The sequence below is a fragment of the Cryptomeria japonica genome, chromosome 3 (genome assembly GCF_030272615.1).
Source record: "Cryptomeria japonica chromosome 3, Sugi_1.0, whole genome shotgun sequence".
Taxonomy (NCBI): Eukaryota; Viridiplantae; Streptophyta; class Pinopsida; order Cupressales; family Cupressaceae; genus Cryptomeria; species Cryptomeria japonica.
The window spans coordinates 485347393-485360500 of NC_081407.1; positions in this window are offsets into that span (position 1 = coordinate 485347393).

Genomic DNA, 13108 nt, shown 5'->3' on the forward strand with positions numbered 1-13108 from the left:
GTACTAAATGGGTATTCAGGAATAAATTGAATGAAGATGGAGTAGTAGTTTGAAACAAAGCCAGATTGGTATGCAAAGGTTATGCACAGGAAGAAGGAGAAGACTATGGTGAGACATTTGCACCAGCTACTAGATTGGAAGGTGTTAGGACTCTACTTGCATTTCAAGCATATAAGGGATTCAAAGTATATTAGATGGATGTGAAATCAACATTTCTAAATGGAATACTAGAAGAAGAAGTATACATTGAACAACCAGATGGTTATGCTTTGACTGATGAAAAATATATGGTGTGTAAATTGCACAAGGCACTATATGGTTTAAAGAAAGCATCAAGAGCATGGTATGAAAGGTTACATTCACACCTAATGAAGATAGGTTTTCAAAGAACCAGTGAAGACAACAACATATATCTCAAATCTGAAGGAGATAAGATACTAGTTAGTGAAGTGTTTGTAGATGATATCATATTTGGAGGCAATGATGACATGAGTGATGACTTTGCAAATGAAATGAAAAGTGAATTTGAAATGTCTCTAGTAAGAGAGATAAAATTCTTCATAGGTTTGCAAATTCAGAAGATGAAGAGTGGCATTTTCATCACACAGTCTAAGTATGTAAAAGAGGTATTGAAGACATTTGGAATGGGTGACTGTAAACCAGTTGGGACACCAATGGTTACAGGTTTTAATTTGTCTAAGGAGGATGAATCCGCATCTATTTATGAAAAGGAGTACAAGTCAATGACAGGGAAATTGCATTATGTTGTTCACAATAGACTGAATATTCCTCATGCAGTTGGTCTAGTTGCCAGATTTCAAAAGAATCCAAAGGAGACACATTTGATAGCAACCAAGAGGATATTCAGATATTTGAAAGGTACTATTGACTATGGATTATGGTATCCATATGCAGGTAACTTTGATTTGAAGGTTTATACAGATATAGATTGGGCAGGTAATGTTGATGATAGGAAGAGCACAACCGATGGTACATTCTTTCTTGGAGGAAGACTTGTTTCATGGAGCAGCAAGAAGTAGAGCTGTATATCACAGTCCACTGCTGAAGCTGAGTATGTTGCAGCGAATATGAATTGTACCCAGGAAATCTGGATAAAACACATTCTGGAAGGATTCAAGTTGAAGATTATAGATCTAGTAAGGATTTTATGTGATAACACAAGTGCAATAAATATTTCAAAGAACCCATTTTTGCATGTTATAACCAAGCATATTGAGCTGAAATATCATTTCTTAAGAGAGAAAGTGCAGAGTAAAGATGTGTTATTGGAACATGTATCTACCAAGGAGCAACTAGTAGATATCTTTACTAAACCTCTGCCTAAGATTACTTTTGAGTATCTTAGAGGTCAGATAGGGGTTGTTCCTCTACATGAGGTCAATTAAGAATGATGTGAAATACATCAGTCCCAGAGCTAATTGAAGAATCTTGAAGCAGGATTGATGTAGAGTGGAGTTATTCCATAGGGGGAGCATCAACTTGCAGGTTGATGTTGTAGGATAGTGAAGTATGACACTGCATATTTTACTTTCACTTTGGCATTGTTGTCAAAGGGGGAGAAGATCTATAGGACAAGAATTGTATGATTGACAGAGAGAATATCTATAGCTTGTTACTAGTTGAAGACATGAAGACTTAGTTAAAGGAGAGTACATGGTAAAATGTAAACCAAGATTCCTATTCACAATCATTGCCATCAAGGGTATTGATACTTGTATTGCCATCAATGCCAAAGGGGGAGATTGTTGGCATTTGCAAGAATATTGTATTGATGAACTTTTATGTTGTCATCGATGTCAATTATAACTGATAATGATGTTATAATAATGTTGTTTTGCAACCAGTAAGTGAGCTTGTGAAGTAAACCGGTATTACTAGAGAAGACGTGAGATCAACCGGTAAACCCTACTTATTGATATGCTAAACCCTAACTGATGAAGTTTGGTGAATCAGTTATATCTGTTTATGATCAAATGATGAGCAGTAATGATTATGACACGCATGCATGTTATATGAGAAGAGTTTCAAATGGTTTTTGGTGTGTAGAGATAATAGTTTTTGTCTTGGGAATGAGAAAGTTCATTGCATGTAATGGAAACCGCGTGATGAGTTACATCGTTCAATGAAGGAGTGATCAAGGAGTAGATGAGGTTTTCTTGAATGATGTGCAATGATTGCTATGTAATCCAATGGTCATACTTGAACCGATTTGTTTGTAATCTCTATGAGATCTTAGGTTTGTGATGTGTTACCGACCTATTGTTTTGTTTATAAGGTTGATGTGTTGTTTTGTTGTAGTGTTGGAAATTTTGGTTGAGTGCAAGAGTGATTGGTTTCTGAACCAAATGATGTATCTGGAGTATGTGTAAAGGTAGATAGGATTATGAAAAGGATTCGAACAAGCAAGTGTAGTGCTATTCAAACAGATTAGCAAACCCCTATTGTTCTCTAAACTCTATAATAGTCAAATCCCCTAACTGGGTAAGATCTAACAAGCTTAGTGTTATCTAAATCCTCTAACCAGGTGACCAATTAGATTGGATTTCAAATCCTCTACTGAGGTTACTCCTAATCGGGTATTGCTTCTAATAGGGCATTATAGTCAATCCCTTAATAGGGTGGTCCCTAACATGATCTATTCTTAATAGGACTTATTGTAAAGCTTTAACAGGCTTGGCTCCTAGCAGGGCGAACTTCAGAAGAGTTAAGAATACTTGTGGGTATTCATCCCCACTGTGGTTTTTCCCATTTGGGTTTCCACATCAAAATCATTGTGTCAAGTGGTGAATATTTTTGTGGTTATATTTGATATGTTTAATTTGCTTAACTGCTAAATCCACTTAGTTATGATATGATAACTGACAACAATCTGAAATTAGCTTTTACTTTTGTTAGTAAAGTATTTGGATGTTTTGGTTAAAAGGTTTGTGATTTTTAGAGTTGTTTTATAGTTATTCAGTTATGACAGTCAACTGATTTACTTGATAGTGATATTGCAATTTGTCAATTCTGAGTTTGTCTTGAGAGGTTGTTTTTGTTTGGTGAAAAGTTTATATCAATTTTCTATCTATTGATTCACCCCCCCTCTTAGTAGTTTACCAGATCCTTATCGATTCATTATACCATCAGAGTGAATATTAGAGATTTTATGGGTTGAATATTCATCTAGTGGATACTACATACGATAGATGAGATTCCATTGGTTTACAAGATTATGATCGTGATAGTGGGGTTGGCTATGTGTCCTAATAGGTCAAGCACTCATATGCATGGAGACCTTAATCATGTTATTAGTGAGATGAGGGATCACCACATTGTATTTTGATGGGGGAATAGCCTGCTTGAACATATCTATAATGACTTAGGAGAGTATATATATTATGAGGGTATGAGCTTGATTAATTGCACTCTTCTTTAGGTCTAGATGTTTGAGCACATCACATGTACAAGACCCATGGGATTTTTTGTATAAATATCCCTTGACTATCCTCGAGCACATGCATATCATTGTGGTATACCATGGTAGAGAGGGGATTTGTTATACTAGAGAGTCATGATGGACCATCCACAACCTACTAATATCATATGGAGGCCCTATAGATGCATGTATGTTTGGGATGAGTAGCATATCGAGTTACAATGGATGCAACAAGACCATCTATTAGAGGGTCACCATAGTTACATCATCATCTCATTTTACTTTGATAAAGATGAGATAGTTCAATCTACTACAAGGATATCACACACCCATATTGATCTACATTTTACATTCTTGGAGTGTCAGGGCCTTGCCTAGACCTACAATGCAGGATGTAGATATTACGAATGAGAATTAGGTGGAAAGATGCGACATATATGCCCCCCTACTTAAGGATGATGTAGGTGTTAAATGTATCTACTATATTTTTGGAAGCTACACATCTAGGATCCATATTTTCACTAGATTACTCGAGAGGAGATCCTTAGTCATGGGTCAAGGCATCAGATCACACTAGTCAGGATGGAGGATATGAGGCAACTAGAGAGCCTATTGATGATGATGGTGAGGAGTAGGAGTAGGGTGAGAGTGTTTATCCTAGTCATGCAAAAGAGGAGATTTTGGATACAAACCTTCCATAGTCAAAGGATAGAGGGAAAGGTGCAGAGGTAGAGGATCATGGTACACCCTTGTGGAGGCCTTCCTCAAGAGCACATAGGTCATCACCATCTTCAGTACACTTTGAGATATCGAGGCAATATGAGTGAGGAGAGAGTAGTAGAGATATAACACCTACCATAGTATCTCTCTCTCTAGCCCCATTCAATCCTACTTGGTAGGAAGGGGACCCAGGTAAGAGATATGACTGGTTTAAATATATTGATGTTCTATGATATATATACATATAAGTAACATGAAATTTCCTATTCTCCTATAGCTAGTGCATAAGGATAACATGACTTCATTCATCATGTACTTGGGGATATCACCATATCAATGCATATTCCATGGTCCACTCAGATCATGCCTAGATCTTAGCAAAGTGTGGAGTGGAACAAGGATGTTTTTGATGCTGTTAGAATAGAATTAGAGATTGCTTGGGAGGAGAGGGACCAACTCCAATGTGATCTCATGGAGTCTAGGGAAGAGACAACAATGTATAAAGACATGGTGTTGGAGACAAATAGGAGGAGCTTCTCTAGGAGTCACTTGCATTCTATGTCATATCATAGACACACCTCCATGGGACCACCGCATCCAAGACCAGCTAGCTTAGGTAGCCATCATCCACAATGTAGATGATTGTACTTGATTGGACACCATATTTTGTATGAGTGGTGGTATATATTTTATATCAAATTTTAATATTTATGATGATCTTTCTCACATTTGTCCCTTGAAATTCAAAAAATGTGTTATATTGCTTTGTTTAAAAGTAAAAAATATGGTGAATAACATGTATGTATAATTTAATGCTCATGTGATTGATTAATCAATGTCATCATGATTAAATTGATACATGTGTGATTTAACTAAATGACCTAAGTGTTTAATTAAATACTACTATTGATGATATAATGTACTTATGTTAAACTACATGTCTATGTGATCTAATTAAAATACATTTTAACCAAACACACCATTATATAATCTAACATAATACATAGAAGAATTGAATGATTAGATAGCTTAAAGAAATGAATCCAAGATAACCTAATTTTGTCAAGAATCAATTAATGTATATCAAAGAACAAAATTATCTAATATAACATGCTTTAATGGAGACATGCTAACACACCATTAAATAAAGATGATGAAAGAGAGAAAGGAGAAAAAGGAAGAAGATTAAGCATAGTATCTATGAATATCCATAGAATTTATGGGTTCTTTAAGAGGAGTACCTTCCACATCTTCTATCCTGTAAGCACTTGATCCATAAACATTGGTAATGATGTATGGTCCAAGCCAATTCAAATCAAACTTCTATTTTTGCCTGGTATAGAATTTACATTACATTGATTCTCATAGAGCACCAAATCACCGACAAAGAAAGAGCATTGGATAACCTTATTGTTACAGCTTCATTGCAAAGGTTTTTGATAGGATTGAATATGCTTAAGAGAATTTATACACTTTTCATCAAGAATCTCAAGTTGTTGAAAATGTTGTTCTCTATTAGAGTCATCATCAATAATTCCCTTAAGAGAAATAACTCCAAAGGCATAATTGCGTCAACACTATAAACAAGATTATAAGGAATTATACCCATAGCTATACGAACACTAGTTCGATAGGTATAAATAATAGGTTAGTTGGGTGTGCCAATATTTACCATGATTATTAAAAATCTTATGAAGAATTTTTTCAATAATTTGATTAGAATCTTTAACTTCACCATTTGGTTGAGGATAGTATGAAGTAGAAAATAGATGTTGGATATGATATTTCTCAAGGAACTTCTTCACATCTTTGTTCTTAAATGAAGTACCATTGTCTAATATCAAAGTGGAAGGTATACCGAATTGATAAATGATGTTGTCCAAAATGAACTCACAAACTACATCAGTGGTAGTGGATCAAAGATGATGTTATCCACCCACTTTGTAAAATAATCTATGGCAGCAATGATGAAGGTATGTCATTGAAAAGGAGGGAGAATTTTACCAATAAGATCCATGCCCCATAATGAAAATGGACAAGAAGAAACTTGGGGTCTAAGTTCATGGGCAAAAGTGTGGATCAAATTGTTATGTTGTTGACACTAATGACACCTTTTGACAATGCAAAGGAATCTTTTTCTACAGTTTGCCAATAGTATCCCATTTGGAGCAATCATTGTACCAATGATTGTTGGCATTGTGTTGTCATTGATGTCAACCGGTATAGGATGACTAACGGTATAAGAGATATATGTGCAACACTATCATGGATGAGTACAGGAAGAGATATCTTTGATATCACCTTGTGTTTCAGAACATCGGTAAGGTAAGGGAGAGAATGTCATTTAGAGGAATGATCACTGAGGTCACCGGTACACAAGTTAGTGTCTGACTTATGTAGATGAAATGGATAGGTTACCGGTAGGGAGAAGATGTCAACTAATAAGTGATGAGTTGACATGAAGAAGACAAATCAACCAAGTGAGTAGTTTCCAATGGGCAAGCTCATGACCAGTGTATAAGCGGGATGGGCAACGTGCTTCGGTTGTTGTTTTTGATGAAGAGGCAAAATGTTACCTAAATTACATCAAGATAGGAGGAGAAGGATATACATGTTATCAATATGTTGTGTGGATATATAAAAATAGGACTACCACCAAATAGAGATGTAGTCACCATGTGAAGAGATGATTGATAGTGAATGTACCCCAATAGGATCACATGTGCCTATTTGAAGATATGCTTCACAAACAGGGAAGCCACATGAGTGCATTGCAGAATGCAGATGACAAGGATTTATTACCACCGGTAAGTGGATCTTAACTCCTATTATGCATAGTGTGCATCATAGTTTTGTGAGATAAGATGAGGTAAAGGTTGGTGTTTGAGTCTCACACTGGATCTATTGGTGAATCAAAAGGATGCCTCAAGTGCATGAAATCAAGGATATGCACTGGAATGACAAAGAAGGAATGTTGAGTTGCTAGTACAGATGAAGAGTGAGGGGTTTGTCACTTTGACAAATCGGTTGAGATAAGGTCTGAGCTGATCAGGAAGAAGGCCAGTGTGAGAAGATGCAGACAAAGGAAAATGGCCGGATTGAAGATGGAGTTTGTTGAAGGTTGATGACATGGTGTCATCAAGAGTGTTTACGGGTATGTTAGTCCACCGATAATATGGACAAGGTGTAGATGCAAAAGACTTCCCATCTGATGAAGATGTGCATATGGTAGGATAGAAAGAATGTTGATCAGTTGAGTGCTCCACCAGAAGAGAAGCAAAGTGTGAGGTTGAGGACAGACCGGTTTGAGGGTTTAAGCGACAGGGTTAGTAAGCCGGTAGATGAATCCGGTAATGGAGTTGGTTGGTGATCCCATTCATACCGACACAAATGACCTAGTAGAGATGGATGCTGACATGGATGCCATGTGGAGCTGAAGTGGCAAGCTTGTAGAGGTCGGTGAAGTGTCGTGTAGGGATAGGCGTTTGTGCAGTTGTGCATTTAATATGTTGCCCGTGATTTATGGATTAAATCAGAGGAGTGCGGCTCAAGGAAGAATGAATGACAAAGAAAGATCAGGGAGTTGTTGGCACCTGGAGGACCTTGAGAAGGAAACAATAGAGATATTAATGGCATTTTGATAGATGTAGGTCAATATATAGGACCATATTTGCTAAGTTTAGAAAACATGTATTGGAAGACACGTTAATAACAGTGATGTGCAGATAGCTATCACGATGATCATATCAGATAAGATCTGATTGGATTTGGTTTTCCTTAAGGTTGAAGAGGAAACCCTAACCACTTGTGATTTTGAATTAACTTTTGGCGGGAAGATTAGGATATAAATATGCAAGCCAAAGATATTGTTTGGTGTTGCTGAAGGAGAGAGTATTGCCATTGGATGAAGGAGTGTTGCTGCATGTAAAGATAAATCAGTCAAGTTCTCATCAAGGAGATATAGAAGAGACTGAGTGTGAGTGAGAACCAGGTTGAAGTGTTCAACCAACAACAATGAGAAAACTAGCAGTGACAAAATTGATAGAGAAGAAGTGAAGGAAACTGCAAAGAAGGCAAACATAGAACCGACATAGTGTAGTACTAGTGGTGAGTAGTAGAGCAATGGAGAGAAGAGGCAACCAGAAGAGAGAACCAACATAGAGAGAACTAGAAGAGAGAGAATTGACAGTGAACTAGACAAAAGATCCAACAGAGATATTTGAAGAAGAGTTACAAAATTCATTTGTAACAAGAAGATAACTTTAGTATCAAAGTATACTTTTGTATTCACTAAGTTGTAGCTCGGTGCAGGGGTTGTAGCTCCTTGGGTTGGTGCCCTAAAATCAGGGGTTGGTGCTCTTTGGGTTGGTGACCTAAACATTGTAATTAGAGATTGATTGTGAGGCTCTATTGGAGAAGTAGTCTCCAACAACATTTCTCATCAAGGTTTTTCCCATGTTGGGTTTTTCTCATATATGTCAGTTTTATGTGATGTCCCTCTCATGTGAATGCATTTGTGATTAATCTCCTCACTAACCAGTAAGCTCACATTGAGTTAGATATGAGAACCGGTATACTCACATAGGATAGTTAAAGAGAAAATTTTGAGAACCATTGATTCATCGTCCTCTCAGTGGTGCATTGTGTCTAACAATTGGTATCAAAGCCTAGGTTCCTAGTCAGATGAGCTTTCTCCAGTTTGGGTAGATTCTGGCTTAAGCACACAATGGTTTGTTTAGTGTCAATCCCTGCTCTAGTTGTTGATGGTTTAAACTATTCTATTTGGAGTTGTAGAGTGGAAGTCTACTTGTCCTCCCAAGGATTTGATGTGTGGATGTTTGTTGTAAATGGTTGCCCTAGCAAAGTTAGTCCTCCCACCGGTCTTGAAGTAGAAAGAAGAAACCAGTGCAATGAAGCAGCTATGAAGGATATTCTATGTAGGTTAACAGATGATGTCTCCTCATAGGTGGACAGATGCAGATCGACAAAAAACTTATGGGAGAGATTGAAGAAGCTCTATGGAAATGAGCCTACTACTACAAAATTGGATTGTGATGATAAGATGAGAAATGCATCCCATGTATCTATAGATGATGAAGGCAGATCTACTACCAGCTACCACATTGATGAAGAAGGAACCCACCTTTTCATGGCTCAACAATCAGAAGATGAGAGGCACACATCTAAGAATGGTCATGCATATCACTCCTACTGGCGAGATGTGTTTGGAAATGATAGTGAAGGTGAAGAAGAAGATGAAACTGAAGTTAATCTTGAAGGAGAGCTTGTAAATGTACTTGAAGAGCTCAGAAGAGTAAGAAATGAATACAAGCTATTCAAGAATGTTGCTATAATGGAGTAGAACCGACTGGTAAAATACCTTGAAGAATCTGAGAAATACATCTTAGATTTTAAGTCTCAAGAAGAAGGCACCAAGGAGTGTCGGTGTGAAGATCTAGCATCTAGGCTAGAAGTAAAAAATAAAGAATATCAACAGCTACTTGGAGAAATGGAGGTTCTTGAAAATGACCTTGAGAAATGTCAAGATGAGCTCAAGGTAAGAATCCAACTTGATAGCAGCAATGATGCCTTGGACAAAATGTTGAAAAAGAAAAAGCATGCCAAGGACATTGAAGGTTTAGGAAGTGGTTCTGGTGAATGCTCCACCAACAATAATGTCCCCCACATGACATTTTGTTTGTCTCCTCAAATGGAGAAAACAAGGGACAAACTTGGTGCAGGAGCACCTAGGACTTAGATTGTTTAGTCTTTTCAATTTTAGCTTGTACTGACCCTAGCCAAGTGAGTAGTGAATAAGGCCCTTAGGAGGGTCCAAGATTTAGAGTTTTGAGTCAATGTAGGCCTAGGTTGTGTTCATACTTCTTAGGTTTGCATTTTTGTGTAAATAGTGAGTTTGAGTAGCCAATTGACCTTTTTGATGGTCAAAAGTGTCAAAACTTGGTATAGGTATTAGGGAGGGTTAAATTAGAATATTGAAAGTTTTAAAATTCATTTGTGATGACTTTTAATAGGTCTTATAGGTTGGAAAGACCAAAAGTGCAAAAATTGCAAAGTTGCAAAAAGTTGTCATGACAACTTTTGAAAGTTGTCATGAAAACTTTTGTCCTAAATAAGAACCCTCTGTTGCATGGTTACCAAGGTTGGTGAATGTGTTTTGCAAGCTTAACAATCTGAATCTACTCATTTTCAGACTAGTTGGCAGTGTTTTGGCTTGATTTTACTCATTTTGTAATTAAAGATGGATTGAGTTTCTTTTGTGTGTTATTGTGTTTTTGGTTCAATTTAGAACTTTGAAGATATTGTTCATTAGTGTTTTATTGCTTTAGTTTGCAAGCAGCCAGTTTTGGCTTGTGTATAGCAGTTTTCTTGTAAATATGTTTTCCCCATGAGTTCCACACGTGCTGCCATCATGGCTTGTTGGGACATGATTGGAAACCCTATTTATAGTGTACAAATGTAGGTGGAAGTTCTGGATAAGAGCTTTGATATGACTATCACCTTATTCTAAGCGAGTCTAGGAGCAACTCGGCTAGAGGAAATAAGGTGAAAATGAAGTGCCAATTGCAGGGGTGGATGTCAAATCACTTCCTAAGCTTTTTAAGGGGTCCAAAGAGTTGGTACAGAGTTTCCAATGCAAGGAGGAGCCTTGAGAAGTTAATTTGTTGCTCAAACCCCAACTTGACCTGTTAGTGCCACCTAGAAGGCCTAGAAACCCTCCAAAACCCTCATTTTGGGGTTAGAACATTGAATGGTGGAAAAAGAAGCTAAAACCACAAAAATATATTGAGGTTGGATTAACCATTAAATAAAATCCAAGATTTTTTGGGGGTCTTTTGGACCGTTTTCACTCAAGCCCTAAAAAACCGGTTTTCGGAGGCCTAATTGGGCTAATTCCTTATAGCCCTTTTCTAGGCAAGATTTTGAAATCAGTAAGAAACCTATTGATGGAAAACCTCAAATGGACTCTAAATGCATCCAAAACATGAATGAAGACACCTCCACACCTTTGCATCATCTCACAATGGTAGGAGGTCATTTTGACAACTTGAAGCCAAGAAGCCATAATTGAGTACATGGGAAGCACTGTGAATTGGTAGGGTTCCTAGCCAAAACACTTGAAGAAAAAACCTTAGAGAGATCAAGAATCAAGCCATAGAAGAGATTGAGAAGGACTTTAAGGTCTAGAGAGAAACTAGGCCTGGTGAGTTGGTGCAACTGGGCAACACCAACTAGGTGAAGTGTTGAGAAAACTAGGTAAACCCCATCAAATTGGTATCAGAGCCTATAAGATTTGGGCTAGGTGAGTAGATGTCCTTAGTGGAATCTATAGGAGATAACAACATGGTGACCAATGTAGAGTTGGCAAAGAAAGTGGATGATCAGGAGGAAGATAATAGACTCCTGAAGGAGAAGTTGCTAGAATTGGAGATTAAGCTTGGAGAGGTAGAAACCAAGGCAAATGAAGTGTTGGTAAAAGTGGAAGGACCAGAAGGGAAGGGTAAAGAAGTGGCAGAGATAGATAAGATACCTAAACCTAATCCTATCATAGAGAAAGAAACTTTTTTGAAGGCATTGAAGGCCTTGAGTGGCAAATCACTGGAAGGATTGTCATTGTTCACTGGTAAGATGGAGGCAGAAGTGATCCTAGAATGGATAGAAGGAATGGAGAACCATTTTAAATGTGAAGGCATAACTAAAGCCCAGAGAGTCATGGTAGCCAATTCAAGGATGAGAGGAGCTACTCTCACATGGTGGAAATTTTTGCAAGATGAAAGGAAGAAAATTGGCAAAGCACCCATCTCTTCTTGGAAAGGGATGTTAGTCAAAATCAAAGAAGTCTATCTCCCCGATGAGTATGAAGTGCAAACTCATAGGAAGAGGCAAAACTTAAGACAAAAAGATCTTGATGTTAGTAGCTATATGGAGGAGTTTCACAAACTTAGCCTTAGATCTCATATGGTGGAAGAAGAGAGTCTCAAGGTTGCTAGGTACCTAAATGGTCTATGGTGGGACATTCATAAAGAAATTAGTCTAATGAGCCCAAAAATAGTCCATCAAACCTATCAACTTTCCCTTAAGGTAGAGGAAAAACTAAAAAGAAGACATGACTCAAGCAACAATAGGGGCAGGGGTAGAGGAAAAGATAATAGAGGCCATAGAGGAGGCTTTGGAGGAAGAAGTTCTGAACAAAGAACACAAGGAGGGTCTAAACTCACTAAGAAACAAGATAGTGGCAACAGTAAAGGAGGATTCAATAGAGGAAGGGGATCCAATAGTGGTTTTAGAGGAAGATCTAGTGGCCAAGGTAGAGGTTCCTCATACTTTGCAACAATGAAGTGTTATCATTGTAACCAACTTGGTCATCTAGCACATAGGTGTCCAAAGAAGGGATCATCAACACATGGTAGTGAAAGAAGAGTGAGCTATCTTCAATAAGAGTCTTCAAACAACAAGACTTCAAAGGTTTCCTTAGAGTCAAAGGTAGGTGACAACTTGATGATAAGGGGAACATTGATCAAAGAACCGGTGTATAAATTAATCATTGATTCAGGGTCTACGGACAATATTGTGTTAGAAGAGGTAGTGAGTAAGCTCAAATTGCAAAGGATACCTCACAACAATCCCTATAGAGTCACTTGGTTGAACAAAAGTCAACATGTCCTAGTCAATGAGAAAGCATGGGTGGATTTTACCATTGGAAGGTATAAGGACAAGGTGTTATGTGATGTCCTACCCATGGATGCATGCCATCTTCTATTAGAAAGACCATGGAAACTTTATAGACAAGCTATCCATGATGGAGCCAAGAATGAATACTCATTCAAGAAAGATGGAGTCCCATTCAAGATTCAGTCTATCCTTGGGGAAGGAGAAAAGAGGGCAGTAGGTCCTAATGTTCTTTTGGTGAGTGAAAACAGTTCTTAAAGA